This window comes from Pristis pectinata, chromosome 8, assembly GCF_009764475.1.
Source record: "Pristis pectinata isolate sPriPec2 chromosome 8, sPriPec2.1.pri, whole genome shotgun sequence".
NCBI lineage: Eukaryota > Metazoa > Chordata > Chondrichthyes > Rhinopristiformes > Pristidae > Pristis > Pristis pectinata.
The window spans coordinates 34,703,717-34,720,386 of NC_067412.1; positions in this window are offsets into that span (position 1 = coordinate 34,703,717).

Below are 16,670 nucleotides of genomic sequence, written 5' to 3' on the forward strand. Positions count from 1 at the left end.
ACAGACCTGCAGCGAACAGAACCTAGTAGGAAGAAAAGAAACCAAAGTCACTCAGTGGGTGAGCCTCCGAGGTCCTGAGGATCAGACTGTGACTATCATCTTTGTTAAGTATTGTTTCTTTGTACCAGATGCAATTTCTTCAGATAAATTAAAATTAAAAATTTGAAACTAAAATAAATTACAATTGGCAGAATCTTACAGAGGCACCCTAAACTGGATCTGACAAACACTGAAACCAAGTATTAGTCTGTACAGGTCACTGGATACAGTGGTTATCACTTGATCACTGGTAGATTTCCATGGACTGCTAGTTATGCTGACTGATAATGCCTCTTTAAAGTACACCCAAAGTGCCAAACAGGAATCTTTGGGAATAATTCAAAGTTCAAATGAGAAATAAGGGTATCAATCCACAAGTACAGACATTGTTACTGAAGTGTCTGAATAAATATCTGAGAGCATCTTTTCAGGTTACAGTGGCATTCATTGGGGAACAGGTCTTGCAATGAGTTTGATGATGTACACTGCCTGGATTTGTGCAGAGTGGGTTTATGAGGTATTCCTTGCTTAGAATGAGAAGATATCTGGGTAGCATGATATAAATATGATATATTAGAGGAGCAGAATGAGGTTGATGCAAGCTACTGCAATTACACAACAGCGTTGTAAATATGGTTCAGGTTGGCTTGGTAATTCAAAATTTCAGGAAAGCTGGGTGTCAGATGAGCATGGGGACCCTTGTTTTGTTTTTTGCCAAGAAGTTGAAAAATCTAGTAAAAGTTTATATACCCCCCCCCCCCCCAAAAGTTCCCTTCACACTAAGCGTAATAGTCTTACAGGCTGCTGGCATTTTTAGGCATGGCAAAATATGAAAGATATATTGAAAAAGAGCCAGTCTATAAATGTGGGCCTTAAACATAAGTTGGAGGATGCAGGTAGGGTGTATTAGGGAAGCCATCAATCATCTCCCACAAGAGATGGACCATTCTTTGTGTTACCCTGAGGTAGAGCTACAAGAGAGGTAGGGCAAATAACAGGTACTGGTGGCAGCAATAGAAATAACTCCACCTGGGCAGAGTGATGATGTGGATGATATCATCCATAACCCAGGAGGTGGATCTTTTCAGAATTTGATGCTGACCTGAGTTACATAAATGATATGATGGTAACCAGCATTGATGCTATTGAGGTAGTGAAAGGAACCTAGATTCAATTTGTACGAAAGTATGTCAAGTTTTTGCATGGGTTTTCCTTACATGCAAGTACATCTTTAAGAAGTGTCTGCTGTTTGTTTACATGATCAGTCAATGTTATGCTGAGACATGAAAACTGTTAATCCTTTGCAGCCTTGTCAGTTATTTTAAGTGTTTTTATATCTTTATATTCTGTTTTTGTTTTTTTTAACTGATCTAAATAGTATGATTGTTTTGGCCCATGAACTTGGATGGTCCTGAAAAGTTAACAAACTTTTGAATTTCTAACCCATCATATGGATCCATGTTTCTAAATTGTCTCAAGTGGTGTGCATTTCTTAATTTGTTAAGATTTTTTGAAGTCTGTATACCCAATCTTGGAAGGAACTTTTAATGAATGACTAAAGATTAACGTTTTAATTACAGGCATTGATACGTTTCCTTAATCACTGTTCTGACCATTATGGAGAATTAGAGATAGCATGTGGTCTTGAAGAAAAAAAATCAAAGTTACAGTGACCTGATAAGCGCTTCCTGCCTTCTCTATTTTTGCTCTAAAGTTACGTTGCCTGGTTTAAATCAATTCAGTCTTTTTAAAAAAACTGAGCTCAACTACAGTTAAATTCAACCACAGTTATGAAATTGATTTTGTTAAAATTAGTATTATTTATTCATTTGAACACTCATTAACACACAATAAATTACTGTAAATCCATTTGTGGACTGACTCCTCCCACATCCCTAAAAGTAAGGAACCAGAAACTTGTTTGGGAAAGAAAGGTATTAATCAACATAACAAATTAGTAAAGAATGAAATAAGAACAAGATTTTATTTCTTTTCAAATCTGTAATCAATCCATCAAAAGGGGTTTTAGTTTAGAAATGGGAAAAGAACAAAGGCACAATATATTGGGACAATTCTGGGACTAAAATAATCAAAAAAAGTCTGTGTTGGTGATTTAATACTTTAAATATTTAAGGGAAACACTGTATTAGACAGTGCTTTTTATTCTTGGGCTACTGAGTAAGATGGTAAAGAAATTCCATCACATTTTGGATGTTGATGGGCATGTGAGAGAGAATAAGTTTCAGAACTACAGGGAAATTGGAGAGGGACATGGTATTGATGAGACTGCTGTGCTGAGAGCCAGCATAGAACTGATAGGCCAAATATCCTCCTTTGCAATAAGTATGTTCTCAATCACAAAAGGGGAAGTTACTCCACCAATGGAAAGTTTCCCAAAATTGTTTTTGAATAGGATTGAATTACCTGGGTGTAATTCATCAACATATCTTAGTTTGATTTTCAAGTTAGAAAATGTGTTGTTATGAATAGTAAGTAAGTATTTACTTTTAAAGAAATTTGTCTTTATCTATGAACATTTTAAGGGAACTGATTTTGATAACCTGTCTGCTACTTGAGACCTGGAGGGACAAGACTAGATCTCCAGATTCTTAATATTTTTTTGAAGAATATCTGAAAGGCTGGGATACTGCTGTGAGTATGCAAATATGATTGGTTGCGAGAGAAGCAACAAGTCTGAGAAAGCAAATTTGTCAAATTCTCACTTGACAAGCACAGTTCATTGACAAAAGCATATTGTGAAATGGTTTACTGTGGCTCAGGACAGAGAAAGATGAGGCACTGACATAATCCATTGAGAAACTGATTTTGAAACATATAAGAGATAAGTTAAAGCACATAAATTTCTTTGAGACAAATCAATTATAAAGACTTAGAAGGCTGAGGAGAGGTTATGCTTTGGAATATTTGATATGAACACAGAAAAATTTTCAGTCCATTTTTAGCACGAGATAAATGTGACCTATAGCACTTAGTTGAGAAATTGAGAAAGTGAACACGGGTCCCAGAAATGGTTAAGCCTGCATGCAACTTATTGAAGGGAATCAGGGAGGTGAAAGCCACACAGACTAAATGCTTTGAAGCAGCCAACAATGCAGGTGGCGATCAACTTCCCACTGGGATAACCAATAAATGTTTGTTAGGGCTCTAATTATTATGATGCACAGCCATATAAGATTAGGTATTTGGTTACATTCTGATCACTTACATGCAAATACGACAAAGTAGGGAGCCAGAAGTTATTGGGACTGATGTAACTAATTCCTAATCTTATGAAATGAACCGTACTGAATCACCTGCTTAGAATAGAAAACACAAAGGTAGTGAGGGGGAATGATATTCACCAATTCCTGACAAACCCACTAGTTTGTCTGAAGTATGCTGGGAGTATCCTGACTGGTTACATCAAGGTCTGATATAGCAATTCGAATGTGCAGGAATGTAAGAAGCTGCAGAGAGTAGTGGACTCAGCCCAATGCACCGCAGGCATATCCCTCCCCCCCCATCGGTAGTATCTGCATGAGGTGCTGCATCTATCATCAAAGATCGCCACCATCCGGGCCATGCCATCTTCTCACAGCTACCATTGGGCAGGAGGTACAGAAGACTAAAGTCCCACACCACCAGACTCAAGAACAGCTACTTTCCTTCAACCAATCAGTTCTTGAAACAACCTGCACAACCCTAATCACTACCTCAGTATAGCAACACTATGACTACTTTGCACTAGAATGGACTTTGTTCTTTTTGTTCTAATTGTGTCCTTTCTTGTAAAAATTGTGTATACTTTATGTTTTCCTTGTGAATGTTGTGTATCTGATGCTATGTGCCTGTGATGCTGCTGCAAGTAAGCTTTTCATTGCACCTGTGCATACATGTACTCCTGCATATGACAAACTCGACTTTGACTTTTACCCTGAACTAGAAGACCAAACCAAGAAGAATGTTGTACAACTGAGGATGCTGCCACCTGATCAAATGACATGAGCACTCAAAAGACAAATGTGGTTTCATTTGGAAACAGAAGGGGCTGAAATATACCATGGAAATGACAGGACCATAAAGTGTGAGAACAAGAACAGCTTTTATTATTATGGATCACTAAATGTGCAATTAACCCTGGAATCTACTGTATACACCTACCAAAACCACAGTTGTCAGGAAAAGCCTCCTTGCAATGCCTCACATAAACGAATGAGAGATGGTTTGAATGTAAATCTAGAGGATTTACTAGATTTGGGTGTGATATCCCTGAACTACCAATTACCGTAAAAACCATAATGAGTCAAATGAGTGCAACCCAATGACACAAAGGAAAAGAACTGAGCTATAGCTAAGGAAATTCCAGATGTGAAGACTCAGTACATTAGCTGGGACAAATGATTAAGAAATAGAACTTCCACCTTGGTTTTGAATAATTTCATGCTTATTTGCTGGTACAGTACCTTACTTAAGCTCAGGATGTATTCCAGGAACAAGAGTGCTAATAGAATCAACAATAAAAGGGGTCATTACAGCAGATTAGATGCATTACTGACAGTGCTGTTCTGCCAGGAACTTGGCACAAACTCCTGTCCTCTTTGCTGCTGCTGATTTGCTGTGCCAGGAACCTGGGTACTGAGAACCTGACATGAATCTCTGGCCTCCCCTGCTGGTGATAGATTCCCGATATGCAGGTTCCCGGCATTGCTGCATGAAGCCTGAGCAGATATATTGTAAATGTACAGAAGTGTACATATCTGTGAGTATTCAGAATTCAGGACTAAGAGCCCTTTGGCCTGGTCAGCTGTAAGTCAATTGCAAAAATTAATTGTTTTAGGAAGTTAACATTATATCAATTATTACAAAATAACATTTTAACAAACATTAGACTTGTGAAACATTTGAGCATTCACTTGTCTTGTGTATTTTCTGAAATCTGTCAGCTAATATGAGGAGTTCATCTGCTTGGTATCCAATGAATTATAGCAAACTGTTAAAAATATATCAGATCTAATTTTAATCATTTTCTTATTTGATTGTGTTACCCAGTTTATCCACAATATGGCCCTATCTTTAAGCAGAACATTTTACTAAAATTTTTAAACTTATACTGGACCAAATTTGAATGACACTATCATCCCTCTACTATAGGAATGTGTTAAATATCTTTATGGAATTCTAGTACAAACAAAAGAATCTGATCTAAACATGGAGAATATTTTACAAAATTTAGAATGGGTCTAAAGCTATATGACTATGTCACCTCTGTCACAGACTTCATCAGCAAGAGTGTTGAGGACTGCATACCAAAGAGGTCAATTTGGGTGTTACCCAACCATAAACCATGGATGAACCAAGAGATCCACTCCCTACTTAAGTCCAGATCCGCGGCATTCAAATCGGGTGACCCTCACCTATACAAGAAATCAAGGTACTACCTTTGTAAAGCTATCATGGATGCCAAGAGACAATACCAGACCAAAATAGAGTCCCAGAGCAGCCGTCAGTTGTGGCAAGGCTTGCATGCTATAAGGGGTTACAAAACGAAGTCGGGCAGTATCACTGATAACAACGTATCCCTCCCCGATGAGCTCATTGCACTCTCTGCATGTTATGAACAGAAGGGCAATGAAATGATACCACCCAACAGTATCCAACACATCTGTACCCACAGTCACAGCTGCAGCTGTCAGATCAGCTTACCTGAGAGCGAACCCGTGGAAAGCGACTGGCTCAGATGGAGGCCGCTGCCATATCTTCAGATCCTGTGTAAATCAGTTGGCGGGAGTATTCACAGACATCTTTAACCTCTCCCTACTCCAATCTGTGGTTCCCATCTGTTTTAGGAATCTCACTATAATATCGGTGCCAAAGTAAAATAAGGCCCTAATAACCACCGCCCGGTGGCTCTGACATCCATCACCATGAAGTGCTTCAAGCGGCTGGTCATGGCACACATCAACTCTGGCCTCCCAGACAACCTCAAACCACTGCAATTCGCCTACCTCCGAAACAGGTCCAGGGTGGACGCCATCTCCCTGATCCTACACTCATCTCTGGAACATCTGGATAACAAAGACACCTACGTCAGACTACTATTTATTGACTATAGCTCCACCTTCAATACCATAATTCAGAACAAACTCATTTCCAAACTCCTAGACTAGGACTCAGCACTTCACTCTGCAACGGGATCCTTGACTTCCTGACCAACAGACCGTAATCAGTAAGGATAGGCAGCAACACCTCCACCACAATTATCCTCAATACTGGTGCCTCACAGGCTGTATGATACTCAATGGAGTATTCAATGAAGTCCTAATGAAGGGTCTTGGCCCGAATCGTCAACTGTTCATTTCCCTCCATAGATGCTGCCTGGCCAGCTGAGTTCCTCCAGCATTTTTTGTGTATTGCTCCAGATTTCCAGCATCTGCAATCTCTCTTGTGTCCCAAATCTGGAGCTGTACAGTGTGATAAACCCAAAATATAACACCCAGTGCATGGACATTTGATATTTAATTTCCAGTCTACATCTAAAGTACTGCCCTAAAATATAGTGTCCATTAGACACCACAATGACTGGTTAGTGAACCCTCTTTTCTCTCTCTGGTCCGAGGTCAGCATAGGTTCTAGGGATCAAAATCAAAGTCAATCTGGAAGGCACTGTGACTGGTGGAGCATGTTAGATGCCACAAAATACTTAGTATTGGAGCTGACTTCTGGGCAGAATGACTTCGAGCCATGTCTTCTCCATGTAAAGCCTACTGCATCTGGTATTCCCATCAAAATACTAACCAGGTATGGGTCTGCTTGGTTTATGAGATCAGACATAAACATACACTTCCAAGTAATACCTGAATGCTAATATCCATCACAAATGGACATATAAATGCTTACATGACATGAATTAGAAAAGTTAGAATGACAAAAGGTAGCAGGACATTCCTCAGAATCCACTGAGTGGAACTTTATCAAGATATGGAGGAACATGGTTTTGCAATCAAGTACAATATTAGCCCAACCAAAACCAAATAATAGATCAGACTAAAATATGCAGTATTTATGACAATGATTGTGAACCTATAATATACGCTGTAATTAACAGTAGTTACCAGCAGGTAAGTTTTCAAGTGAGATTATAATGCAATGAAACCTGAAGATGAATAACTGAACACATTCAATCACAAATTAGAAAAGTTCCAGGTGTTTCTGCTGGTTTTGTGCAGAAAACAAGAGAGGAGACAAAGGGTCAATATCGCTTGCAAAATTAAGAGTATCCGGAAAAGTGGGTGCAACTAGAGCTTAGGACACTGAGGATTATTACATGGACATTCACGATTCAATCCAGCAGCTGATTCACGAACATAGCCTGGAAACATGGTAATATTAATAAATCTGCAGAAATGATTGTAAATTAATTTCAATATAGTTAAGTATAAAGTAGTCTAGTTTGGTTGGAATAACAAGGATCACAGTACTCCTTGCAAAATAAAAGTCCAAAAAGGATGGAGAAGCAAAGAAATCTGGGAATGTAGCTAATCAAATCTCAAAAGGTAGTGTCACAGGTTAATACCCCATCCAAAAAGAAAGCAAGTCATACACAAGGACATACTTTTATAAAGACAAAACTGAACTGCAAAAAAATTTGATGTGTCCATATTACAAAAAGGATCCAAGCCTCATAAATGGATCACTTCCAAATAAGAATACTTAATCTATGTTGTCCAATTAACCTGAACCTGTTCATATCAGTGAGGATTAAATGCAATATTCCATTATGATCCTATGAAAATATATGAACACATTTTAAGTATGCAAAGCTGTCATTAAAGTGTTAATATGCAGGGCCAGATTGTTATTTAATAAAAGTGTACCTTTTGATCAATTGAGCCACCAACTGATTTTTGTTTTCCACTAAACCATAGTATCGCTGGAAGTGGTGAAGAACAGCAAGGGAGGGTCAGCAGGAGAGGAAGCATGTCCCTGCTTTACTGATTCTGAGCTGAATATCTTGTTGGATAAGGTGGAATGCAGCAGCGATGTCTTCTGTACTAGGAAGTTCCAGAGACTAAATACCAAAACCCATTTGGAGGATGGTCTAATCTGTTTGATGGAATATGAGAGGTCAAAGACCATGGGAAAGTCCATCTCTATTCACTTGCAGAACCTAATGTGAAGGCAGAACATGTCAGTTTTCCATTTGGAAGTGCTGCACACTGTGATACCAGATGACTTTGACACTCCACCAGACAGTGGCTGATGGTACAGGTTTTAGCTTCCAACTGAGATAAAATCAGGGGCTTTGTGACTTTCTGAATCTCAGACCATTCCATTCAGAGCTCTGATTGCTATCATGTGGGAGAAGACTAACGTTATTCAAAATCAGAGAAATAGCAACCAGGAATAGGTTGCTACTGGGAGAAGACTGTGTCCTCCTAGTGTAAAGGTGGCACCCGTGAACTGACAACTGCCATCTGGAGCAGACTTTTATTTTGCATCAACAGAGATCTGATAACTAGGAGCAGACTGTTGCCATCAATGGGCAGATGCTACCATGCAGGAGTTAATCATTTCTGTTAGAATGGATCTGGAGGCATTGATGGCAGCAATATAATCCTAGTCACGGTAGAAATACAATCCATTATTTGCCCAGTCCCAGGAGAGTTCTACCAGGATTATACAGTTTAAAGATAGGTTCTTCTCTCAAGGTATTGGCATTCCTCTTCCCAACACTGGTTCTCAAGCAATGCCATTACAGGTGTCCCACAGCCAGCTTCCAGACTGCAAAACCTCGGCCCCTATCCCTGCAGGAAAACATATTGGTGAATCATTCACATCATTGTGTAGACATCAACTTTCCTTTCTTGTTAATGCTCTGACATTTATGCTCACTAAAATCTTTTGTTCGAAATGTTCCAGCCAGATGGAAGGATGAGCGAGACTTTAGAAAGGTGGAGCATTGTTTGATGAATAGTCTTTTGTGCAATGTTTATTGTTCACTTGTTGAATGTTTTTGAAAGCAGACACATCATCACATTCATTCTATGGTTTAATGTGCATAAATTCCAAAGTCACCTTGGCCTTTCCCTTTAACAAGGAGATGAATCTGCTGCCATGTTATCTCCAGTTTCTTGGCAGACGTACAGTATATAAATGGATTAGTGTCAGAGTGCTTTGCTATTGTCATTTACTCATATTATCTCATTCCCCAATTCAATGTAATTTCTTCCAGATCTTTAACTTTTTAAAGAGTGGGGACCGTTTGCAGCACTAGGAGGAAGCACATCTGGTAGGGCCTTCAATCAGACCTGTCCTATTAGTGAGGTTCTTTTGTAAAGTCACTGATAATAATAGCATGGATATATGGCAGTATCCATCATTAAGGATCCTCACCACAGGGACATACCCTTTTCATGTTACTACCATCAGGGAGGAGGTAGAGGAGCCTGAAGACCCACACTCAACATTCCAGGAACAGCTTCTTCCCCTCCACCATCAGATTTCTGAATGATCTATGAACCCATAAACACTACCTCATTATTCCCCTTTTGCACCATTTATTTATTTTTGTAACTTATAGTAATTTTTACGTCTTTATGTCTTGCACTGTACTGCTGCCGCAAAACAACAAATTTCACGACGTATGTCAGTGATAATAAACCTGATTCTGATGGATATACAGAGATAAGGGCATTCTGATAGCTTTGTATACAGACATAACTAGTAGCGATTCAAATAATTGGGTGGATAGGCCAGTACGATTACTTACATAATCCTGAGCACACATCTTGACTTTCTTTTCACTTAGAGCTCATTTTGGATGCACAGGTGAAATCACTGTTAAATTATTCCTCAACTGGGAGGTGAAATGTTTCAATAGAACAGGGATTCTGTTTTGTTGGTTTTGTCTTCAGACCCTTAACATGCAATGATGTGAACACCACCGATATGCACACAATAGTCTGCATGTGTAAAGTTATCTGCAAATATGGCTGAGGATGTCAAGTGGTTTCCATTCTTAATAGTCTCTGCTCCTTAAGCCACTTAAAGTCAAAGTTTTGGTCAGCTGCTCTTTTTATGGCATCGCAGTGTTCAATGCAGGAACATTGATTATGTTTGAGAATTAACATAAAGTCTCATATCTCTCCAGTCTCTTAACTCTTTGCTGCATGCCAATTTCCGGTCAAACAGCACAGCTTCACAGCTGCCGAGTCTGCCCAGATTTAGCAGAAACAGTCACAGACTTCCAGGTTTGACCAGAACAGAGTCAGGCAATTATGTGTATGGTACTCTGTAATATCTGTCCAGACAGTAGTTACAGCAGTTCACCATTAGGATCCTTAATGAAAGCACTGGATGGTTCCCTTGGATATGTTAAACAATCTTCATAAGCACACCTGCTGATAATGATGTTCATTGTGATGCCAGGTAAGGAGTCTTTTTTGAAGACTGGACAGTCATCATCCCTCCTCTCAAAGATTGGAGGATCATCGTTCCTCCCCCCCACAAATGCACCACACCCCACCCCACCCCAAACACCCCCCCACCCCAACCCCACACACCCCCACCCCACACATCCCCCCATGTCGTCCCGAAATCAATTTCCCTTTCCGTCTGCTGTAAATAACACAGCGCCACGAGGTCGATTCAAACAAATACCTTTATTAGCAGTGCACCGCTAGGAAAATTCTCTTCAGCACTCACTAAGAGTCGCTTCCCGAGTTCTCTCCGAACAAAGGGCAGACAGACATTTATACAGGAATTGTCATGCACATCCCATAAAAACGACGCCGCAAGTTTCGGTCAAGCTATAGAGATCCCAAAACAGCTATCACACCTTTTGTCTTAGTATAATTGAGTTATAATCAAGGCTTTCAAAGGCAGGTATCACCCTTCATTGTTCAGACCAAGTCTTCACCTCGATGTTAATTACACTCAGTATCGCCACCGTCTGACATATCGGAATGGTTCGTTACCCGAAACAAAGGCAGTTAACATACTTAACATTCCAACCTAACTAGTGGGTCAGCAGCTTGCTAGTCCTTGCTAAAGAAATATAAATATTATATATATATATATATATATATATATATATATTGTTTGCCAGTTATAGGTATGGTTGCAATTCTTAACCCTTCACTTCCTCATTCCCTCCTTTTTATCATTTCATGATAGAGTGGCGCTGAAAACGGGGCCAAGACCTCATTAATAAGGACCTTGCAACAGGTATTTAGACAGGCCAGCACCACACAGTATACTATTATAATCACGATTAGTCCCACAGCTCCATGCAGCAGGTATGATGCCCACGACCCTCCTAGCAGCCACCCCAACCAACTTGTCCCTCCTGTAAATCCCTGTCTAAAGCTATCTTACTTGCGTCTGAATGTCCTGAATGGCATGGGAGATGTTGTAGGACTCGTCTCTCACGTTGTTGATACACTTGTCCCCAACTATAGCACATACTCCTCCTTGCTGAGCCAACTGGTAGTCCACAGCATACTGGGTCTGCTGGGCATAAAGTCGAAGCTCTGCCAGTTCCCGGTTCACCACCTTCAGGCCCTCCATAGTACTGTTTCCCAGTGCAGCCAGTCCACAAATAAGGTAGTTCTGGATTTTTTTGCAGCTATAGTTCCTGCCGCACCCCCCAGAGAGAGAGTACTCAGGAATCCATAGCCTAACGATGCTAAGGGAGATCCCAATGACATAGGATCCCTCAAATCCCCACAGAACTCCTCACTAACTGACCGCACCACAAGTCTTCGTCGGACATGAGCCTTCTGGGGGCAGGGGACCGTGACCGGCCCGATTGTTCCTATTGCAAACCAGGCTGGCAGATTGGGGGTGGCTGTGGTGTAAGTGCCATTAAAGAGGAACACATACCCTTCCTTAGCCCGGTAGCAGGTTACATTACCCGATTGCCGTGGACTGGGCATTTGAGAATACCAAGAGATCCCAGCAACATCTCTCCCATGCTCCCTCAGGTAATTCTCCCTGGTTAGCCATTCTAAAGAGACATTAGACAATCTCACGTGGGTCCCATTCCCTTCTCCGCAAACCCATCGCTCTCCTGCAAGTAACGTAGCACACCTGGTGGCAGTGCACTCACAGCTAAACCATCCCCCTTTAAACCCGCAATTCCTCTTTGTACGGGTAGTGGCGGCACATGCTATCGTATGCTGTACAATTGCTCACCCACAACCCCACCCTCTGCCAGTGAAACACTGGGAGAAGGACTGGTGGCGGGCTGTACTACTAGGTCCTGTTACTATTCCTTGCAAGCATTTACCCGGCAGCACCCTCCTGTAAGTTCCCATCTGTCCAACACACTTTGTTTTTGAAAATTCATACTTTAAGAGGCCCTGGGGCTCCAGCTTGGTGTGGCTATAAAAAGGCCTTCCACTGACTCTGCCAAGGGGTAACAAATGGTGCGATTCCCATGTAGCTGCATATGTATTTTGTAAAACAAATTATCCTCTAACACCCACACAAGAGTACTGGTAATGGTGAGGAGTCTGAATTTAAAAGGTATTAGCTTTCTTCCGGTGGCCATCGTTTGCAGTTGCTTAGATGAATCCAACGTTCCTGGCCTTTTACTTTCACAGCTGTCGGTGTTTGGAGTAGTATCTGGAAGGGGCCCTTCCACTGAGGTCCCAGTTTAGGGTGCTCCCAATCCCGTATCAGTACCGAGTCTCCGATTTCCAGGTCAGGCAATTCCGTGTTCTGCCCTTCAGGTGGTTTAAAGGCACTCTCCACCTGCGAATGAAGAAACTTTAAAGAGGACGTAAGTTGTCTGAAATACCTTTGTAGTTCATCCCCCATGATATTAAGGTCAACCTGTGTGGGGGGGTTGGGTGGCGGCATCCCATGGGGTTCTTCCCGGACGCCCATAGACGATTTCAGCAGCCGATACCCTGGTGGCTGAGTGGGGGGTGATTCTCATATGGTATAATGCTAAGGGGAGAACCTTCAACCAGTTTAGACCTGTCTCTGACACTAATTTGGTTAGTTTATTCTTAAGGGTGCTGTTAGCTCTCTCTACTACACCTGCTGACTGAGGGTGGTAGGTGCGGTGGAACTGCTGTTCGATATGCAGTGCCTCGCACATTTCCTTATTTACTTTCCCTATGAAGTGGGGGCCATTGTCAGAACTTATCCGTCAGGGTACCCCAAACCTTGGTATAACCTCTGTGAGCAATAACTTTACCACTGTTGAGGCCTTATTGTTGGTGGTTGGAAAAGCTTCAATCCATCTACTAAATACATCAACAATAATAAGACAGTACTTGTAACAATGTACACGTGGTAATTCAATAAAGTCGAGTTGTATGCATTCAAAAGGACCACCTGGCAAGGGGGTTTTGCCTGGGGTGCACTTCACCCCTTTCCCAGCATCGGTTTGTTGGCATATCAAGCACGACCATATTTTGCCTTGTGCTGCTTCCTCCAATCTGGGGTGCCACCAGGTACGTAGTAAAATGTTACTCATTCCCTCCTTGCCAAGGTGGGTGTCAGAATGTAGGCAGTCAATAAGCATTGGTAACAAAGAATCAGGTATACATACTTGACCGACTGGAGTAACCCAGAGGCCGTGTAGCGCAGAGTGCGTACACCCGTGCGCCTTCCACATTTGTTTTTCTGAGTCAGGGGCGTCCCCCTGTAAGTGCTGCACAGTGACCATGTCTGGGGTGCCTGGCGTTGCTATCTTTGGCTTGCAAACAACTGCTTGTTTTTCCATAGTGGAAACGGTTTTAGACCCCTGGCGTGCTGCCAATTTCGCTTCTGTATCTGCCCTGTTATTGCCCTGGGTTATTAGGGAGGCATCTGAAAGGTGAGCGGAGCATTTAATGATGGCCAATTTGTTTGGGAGGAGGATGGCTTGGAGGAGGTTCTTTACATAAACCGCATTCTGTATGGGGCTACCTGTAGAGGTCAGAAATCCCCTGTGTGCCCAGAGTTGGCCAAAATCATGGGCAACTCCAAAAGCATAGTGGGAGTCAGTGAAGACATTAGTTACTTTGTCCTTGGCTAAAATGCAAGCTCGGGTCAGGGCAAAGAGTTCTGCTTTTTGGGCAGAGACTGGGGGCTGCAGAGATGCAGATTCCACACTCTGGGAGTCATTAACCACGGCATAGCCGCTAAGGTGGATGCCCTGTTCAGAAATGTAGGAACTACCGTCAACGTACAGGTTTAAGTCGGCTGACTGGATGGCCTTATCTGAAAGGTCTGGGCGGGGTGCAGTTAAAAAGTGGTTATGCATTAGACAGTCATGAGGTGGGTCCGCAAGATCCTCGGGTGGGGCCTCTAGGAAGGTGGCAGGATTAATGGTCATACAGTAGGCAAAAGTGAGGAGTGGGTTTATTCAGGAGTGCTACCTCGTATCTGCTTAGCGGGCCTGGGTAAGGTGTTGCGTCTGGTGAGAAGTTAAGAGTGCCATTACGGTATGGGAGGAATAAACCACCACTGCCTGTTGCAGGGTTATATTGGAGGCTGCTGTTACTAGGGAATAAATGGCTGGAAGCATTTGTGAGCATGGTGGAAGTCCCCTTGCAACTGGGTCCAGCCGAGTGGAGTAGTGTGCCACCGGTCTTTTCCTATCCCCATGGGTTTGAGTAAGGACGGCTGTAGCGCAGTCCTCTAGGACATTCACAAAGAGCTGAAATGGGCGATCATACAAAGGGCGTCCCAGGGCTGGGGCGCTGGCAAGGGCCTGTTTGAGGCTATCAAAGGCCTCCCTTTGTTCCTTGGTAAGTTCAAAGGGTCCCACGGACTGGCTTGAGGAAAAAATAGTCAGGGAGTGTATAAAACCTTGCGGGAGGCGCGTCCGTGTATTGCTGACCTTGGAAGGTGAAAGCAAACAGGTACTGCGAGTCGGGAGAGAGAGAAATTGCGAAAAATGCATGCTGCAAATCCACAATGGTAAAAATGCAAGAGTCGGCAGGGATACTGCTGAGAATGGTAGCTGGATTTGGGACCACGGGATGTAGTGGCTCCACCACCTCGTTGACCTTACGTGGGTCTTGTACAAGGCGCCACTCTGTTCGTCCGGGTTTGGGGACGGGTAAAATGGGGGTGTTACAAGGTGATTGGCAACGAACCAGGATGCCCTGTTTGCAGAACGAATCTATTAACTGAGTTATTCCGTCGACTGCCTCTCTCCGAAGGGGATACTGTGGGACGGAAGGCAGTTGTGCTCCTGGTCTTACACAGATCTGGACTGGGGTCACTGGGGTGTATCCCACCTCGGACTTCGATGCGGCCCATAAATCGGGGGTGGGTTCATCCGAAGGGAGTCGATGGGGCCGGTGATGGTGTAAACAGCCCGTCACCAAGAAAGGGACGAGGTAATAAGTCAGGGCCCCCCCTGGCGGAGCCTGAGGAACCACGATAAGGCCTTTGTTTGCCTGTACCTCAAGCCGGTGGGCTAGGAATCCCAGTTCCTTTGGTCTATGTCCCTCGTTAACTGACAGGGTAATGTGAGGGGACATCAAGCCTGACTGATTCCACAATTCATTAGGCACTTGGACTAGAAGTGCTGCCCCCTCCTTTCCCACTACTTCCCCTTAAATAGTGATGGTCACCATGCTACCCAGGAGAGGAGCATACAACCCTTCTAGTTCCCTTGAGGCCCCAGTGGGGTCGTAAGCTAGCGTCACATGCGGGTCAGTGGTTTCCAAGGGTGGGTCAAAATTGCTGCTCGTGAGGTTCACCGTCCACCACTGAGGAGGCTGGTGAATCCAGAGGATCCTATGGTTTTTAGGACCAGTAATGGTAATACCGTCATCCAGGCATTGTATTTTGAGTTGGAAGGAGCAGAGCAGGTCCCTCCCGGCTAGGTTAACCCCCAGGCTTGTGGTTACTGCAAACTGGATCAGGCATTCCCGATCTTCAAATTTAACTTGTAAGGGTTCAGTTAAGGGGTAGGATCTTTCCTGTCCCTCCAGTCCGCTCAATGGAACTGAAGCAGTGGACAGTTTAAAATCATGCTGGGTAATACAAGGGGCTTCAAGGGTCGAAGTATTTGCTCCCGTGTCTATCATAAAGGGAATTGGCTTTCCTTCAACTAAGAAATTGATGATGGGTTCATCATCCAGGTTATCGGTGAGGGCAGGGTACATGGAGAGGCTACTCTCCACATCTAGTCAGGCAGAAAACGGGTTGTTGGTTGAAAAAGGTTGTCGTCTACCAGGGGGTCTGGTCTGCCAATGACAGTAGTGGGGGCAGTCCCTCCGCCAATGGTCAGGTGCCCCACAAAGGTAGCATCCCGTCGGCCTGGCGCTCGCCAGTGTGGGTTGCTGGGGTCCCCTGGGTCCTAGGTAATTACGAGAGGGTGGTGGTGGTGGCCCACAAGGGGGGCCCGTACACTGGGGCTCTTAAATCATTGGGGTACAGTGGGTATCCTTTACCGGACCAGTCAATCCCTTCTGGAACGCAAAATTGCCGCTCCATTTGATAGCCCATATTGTCGGAGTAGGAAGGTTGGGGCCGAGGGGGGTCTCTGCACCATTTCCTGTTTTGTCTTTGTGGCTTTCGACTCGCGCCCATTACTCCAGAAGTGGACTAGCGCCCTCCTCATGGCTTGTCGTGTGTGGTCAGGCCAGTTCATGTCATTAGTGCAGATAGCTGAGGCC